The sequence below is a fragment of the Triticum aestivum genome, chromosome 3A (genome assembly GCF_018294505.1).
Source record: "Triticum aestivum cultivar Chinese Spring chromosome 3A, IWGSC CS RefSeq v2.1, whole genome shotgun sequence".
Classification (NCBI taxonomy): domain Eukaryota; kingdom Viridiplantae; phylum Streptophyta; class Magnoliopsida; order Poales; family Poaceae; genus Triticum; species Triticum aestivum.
In genome coordinates, this window is record NC_057800.1 from 723,253,119 (window position 1) to 723,258,152 (window position 5,034).

A 5,034-nucleotide genomic window follows, 5' to 3' on the forward strand; every position below is an offset into this window, starting at 1 on the left:
GGTTCTTGATGTTCATCCCTCAAAACAAACAAACACCCCTAGATGGCATGGGAAAACAGGAAAAAAAGGCGAGGAAAAGAAAGAGGGGATGAACACTCACTCCGCTGGATTCCCCTGCCATCTCTGTCGCCACAAGCCCACCAGATCAGGTCGTCTCTCCCTTGGATTCGAGTCAGAAGGAATACAGTGGTGGCAGAACAAGGGATGAGGAGGGGAAAAGAGGCGAGGAGAGTGAGGACGGGACTCCAGATCAGGTTAGACTGTTCAGATTCTAAAGCAAGCCCAATAAACAAACAAAAATCGAAGGCCGGCCCAAACAAAAAATCGGAGGCCGCTACGCTGTATCCCACTCGGCCCGACAGACGAGACTAGGACTGGACGTACGAGCGAGCTTTTCGGCTCGGCCCGAAGCTCGCTCCAGCTCGGCCCGTTACAGCTCGGCCCGATAGGATAAACGAGCGAGCAGACTTGTGAAATGAGGCCCGATTCCCGACCGAGCCGAGCCGAGTTTCGCCCGGTCCAACTCGGTGACTCGCTCGAGGCCCAGCCCAATTCTCATCGGCCTTCATTCCATTAGGGCACGAGCGACGCAGAGAGAGCGCAGTCTCTTCTTTCTCTGTTCAGCGCCGCCGCATCCCTCTCCTCGCCGCGCCGCCGCATCTCTCTCCTCGCCGCGCCGCAAAACTGGACCGATGGCGGCGAGCGACGCGGCCATTCCTCACCACCCCGAACGCAGGCGGACGCTCCTCCCTTGGTTTCTCGCTGTACGTGACGAGCAGGTACTCTCTCCTTCCTTCCCATCAGTAACTTGGCGCGCACACGCTCGGCACTCAGTCACGCGCGCTCCTTTGCACTGGTGCACGGACGGCAGATGACACACATGCTCCCTGCATGGCTGCGCAGGCACGCGATGGATGCATGGATGGATTTAGGCTTGATGGATGGATGGATGGATGAATGCTTCTGCTTGATTGTATAGAGTGTAGATGTCGTCCTCCTTGCCGTGCCGGATGCCGCCGTCGTCCTCGCCGCGCCCGACACTGGATGGCTCGCTCTCGGCACCGATGGCGCCGTTCGTCCCTCCTATGGTGCCTGGCCAAGCGTCCGCCGCCCCGACGCCCGCAAGCACAGGCTTGCACACACATTAGCAGTGCACATGCGAGCTGCTCGAGCTGGACCGAGCCAGAGGCAAAACGAGCCGAGCCTCCAAACACAGGCTCGTTCAGCCAACGAGCCGAGCCGAGCTCGGCTCGCTTTAGGCGAGCCAAAGGCCGGCTCGGACTGAACTCGGCTCGGCTCGGCTCGTGTCCAGCCCTAGACAAGACAATGCGACGATGCAAGCGCATCACCTCGTGCACGAATAATAAAGCAGAGACAGATCGGACGGTACAAACACTTAGATGTGACATCCTTAAATATCATCTAGATGTGAATTAGTCGGGCGTTCCGGAATTAGTCATTCTGTTCCTTTTACTAGCGACTAACGAGAACCCGATAATCATGCGCCCATCCCATGCTTACGCTTCCTTTTATCAAGTCGAATAGAAAACCAAAGGAAAATCCTATTCCTATGTGACATGCTTACCAAATCTATACATGCTATCTATGTTTGGATTGTAATAACTGCCCCACGATTTTAGGTAACAGTAGCAATCCAACTTAAGTTTACGTAAAAAACATTCTTAGAAATATATCACTGCTAAAAAGAAAAGGAAGGAGAGAAACAGGCTCGATCCTATAATCATGGCGCCATCCCACGACTAACTTCACGTCAGATTTGATCAGTTAATCACGGCAAGGCCCGCACACAAAAAATCATGGGCTCATGCACGCTCTACCATACTTGCATGCGACAGAAAAACTGCCAAGAAGCAAAAACGCGAAGGTTCATGGCTAACAATGGCGCCCCGGCCGGCGCCGCCGTGTCCTGTCGCTTCCATGTGTGCGCCACCGTCGATCTCGACCATAGAGTGCCCTACACCTCTTCCTGCGCTCTCCGGCAACCCCTCGTGCGCGTTGTGCCCTCATCTACGTTGACCACGGCCGGTCCTCTCGGTCCAGCCCGGGCTGGAGGGCAGTTGGTCCGAGCCCTGAAATCAGGACCGCCCAGCTGATCGGTCCGGTCCGGTCCGGTCCGCCGGCGGCCGGTCAAAATGGCGGCTCGGTCAGGGACCGGACCGGCCCGGACCATGTCCACCCTGAGCCGATGGTCAGGTGGCTGGCGATGGCGTGCTGGACGCTGGCAGCGACCTGCATGATCCAGATGGGGAGGCGGGTGGGGGATGGGCAGCGGCGGATGACCCTCGTGGGGTGGACGACTGGGGGCGACAGCTATATCTAGGCCATACGACGGCCGATGCGCTTTCAATCGCTGTGTGGTGAAGACGGAATTTTCTGTTACTCATGAATTTATTTGATGGAGAAGATGGATAGGAATAGGTGACAGAAATCAATGGGGAGAGAAGTTAATTGGGGAGATTACGGTGATGGAAATCAATGGGTAGAGGAGTTAATGGGGAGATTATTGGGGGGTGGGAAGAGGCCGAAGAGGAACTGGTGAGAGAGAGTCAAGGAGGGAATGTTTGCATCGGTTCGTATCAGTAACTTTTTTTTGCGGGGATGAAAAGGAGTGTATTACTCAAGAGCCTGTAACTTCATCCCTACACAGACTAGGGATGTTAAGCGGGCCCGAGCGGAGCCATACCACAGTTCGGTCCTCCGATCGCCCAAAGTTAGCTAGAACATGACTAATATTATTTTGCTCTCTAGAAATGTGAGTAACCCTACACTCCCGCTCACCCATCAATCTCTTCACCTCTGAAATGACCATGGCATATTGTGATCGATCCTTGCTCCTAGCATTGATCAACTGGACTGCATGGACACTATCATCTTCCAAGATTACTGGAAGTTCCGTCCACTGGTGCGCTAGAGCCAGCCCTTCCATGCATCCTGCAAGCTCTGCATGAAGGGCATCCGGGCACGACCACAAGGATTTGCAAGCCGAAAAAATGATGTCGCCATTGTGGTCCCGCAGCACCATTCCCTAACCTGCTGTCCCATTATCCGGATTGAAAGAACCATCCACATTCAGCTTCGCCCAGCTCATCGGCGGGGGACCACTAGTAGAAAACAGGGCTTTGGTCCAGGCCTGGTCAGCCCATTAGTCCCGGTTCAGTCCAGAACCGGGACCAATGGGGGCATTGCTCCCGGTTCGTGAGCCCAGGGGGCCGGCCGGGCCACGTGGGCCATTGGTCCCAGTTCATCTGGACCTTTTGGTCCCGGTTAGTGGGATGAACTGGGACCAATGGGCCTCGCTCCTGGCCCACCACCATTGGTCCCGGTTGGTGGCTTGAACCGGGACCAAAGGCTCCCCTTTAGTCCCGGTTCATGTCACCAACCGGGACCAATGAGGTGCCTATATATACCCCTCGCTCGCGAGCAGAGCACCCCAGTGCTCTGTTTTTCTCTGGCCCAGGGGGAAAGGGCTTGGTGGTGTTCTAGCTCACCTCCTATGCACACAAGGTGTTCGATGGAATGCCCGAGCAACACTACTTAAGCTTTCTCCTCTTCAAGCTCGACCTCCAAGCTCCATTTTCCATAATATTTGTCTAGGTTTAGCGGTCCGTCATGCCCCGTCCCCGTCTTTACTGTCGTCGATCACCCGCGCCGAGCTCATCGCCGGCACCACCGTGGTGAGCCTCTTGTTCTTATCTTCTTTCTAAAAGGAAAAATATTCTTACTTGTATGTTTACATAGATACTTGTATTATTTTCTTACTTTTATTATTGCATCTTATATAGTGCGATGGTTTTGGTATCCGCCCCCGTCGGCTCTCGTCCTGTCTATGATTCGGATGTGGTATATATATTATCTTTATAACTATTGGTTCATTATTGTTTACGAAAATTATGCCGACCAACGTGACACAGATTTTATTTATGTAGGATGTATGTGAATCGGAAATGCCAACCGACCCTATTGTCGAGAGGTTAAATTTAGTTGAAGAAGAAAACAATTTGTTGAAGGAAAAAATAAAAAAAATTGAGGAGGAGAAGATGATATTGGAGTTGCATGTTGCGGATGTCGACGATGATCACAAGATCAAGATGGATGCAATGCACTTGAAGATTAGAAAGATTAGAAAATATGCCATTCATACCGAGGCTTGGTATCATTATGCCGTTGGGTCAATTGTTACCTTGGTTGCGATTATGATCGCATTTGTTTTCGCATTGAAATGTTTTACATAGTTTCAATGTATGGTTTAATTAATTAGATGCTCTGGAGAGCTATATGTTGTTAGATGAGAACTATATATGCACTTTGGTTTTAATGTGATGATGAACTTCTATTAATTTGGACACTTAATTATATATAATGCATGCAGATGAACCGGCAATGGATGTACGGTGACAGACACACCTGCGAGTACATTAAGGGTGTGCATGAGTTTCTCGATGCGGCTGAGGCAAACAAGTAGAATGGTTTTATGTGTTGTCCATGCACTAAATGTGGGAATATGAGGTCTTACTCTAACCGGAAAATCCTTCACTCCCACCTGCTTTACAAGGGTTTCATGCCACACTATAATGTTTGGACGAGGCACGGAGAAATAGGGGTTATGATGGAAGACGGCGAAGAAGAAGAGTACGATGACAACTATGTGCCCCCTGAATACGCTGATACTGCAACGGGGGGAGCTGGTGAAGATCAAGAGGAACCAGACGATGTGCCCAATGATGCTGCAACGGGTGAAGCTGCTGAAGATCAAGAGGAACCATACGATGTGCCCGATGATGATGATCTCCGCCGGGTCATTGTCGATGCAAGGACGCAATGCGAAAGTCAAAAGGAGAAGCTGAAGTTCGATCGCATGTTAGAGGATCACAAGAAAGGGTTATACCCCAATTGCTAAGATGGCAACACAAAGCTCGGTACCGTACTGGAATTGCTGCAGTGGAAGGCAGAGAATGCTGTGGCTGACAAAGGATTTGAGAAGCTACTGAAAATATTAAAGAAGAAGCCTCCAAA

At 51.5% G+C, this 5,034-nt stretch overlaps 1 long non-coding RNA gene across 1 annotated transcript in view; it reads right to left on the reverse strand.

Annotated features, from left to right (window-relative positions):
* The window catches only part of LOC123063498 (uncharacterized), a 5,596-nt gene extending 5,330 nt beyond the window's left edge, over positions 1-266 (reverse strand). The window contains exon 1 of the long non-coding RNA XR_006430361.1: positions 101-266. This is a non-coding gene — a long non-coding RNA (uncharacterized lncRNA). The remainder of the gene's footprint in view (positions 1-100) is intronic.
* Positions 267-5,034: the final 4,768 nt, after the last annotated feature.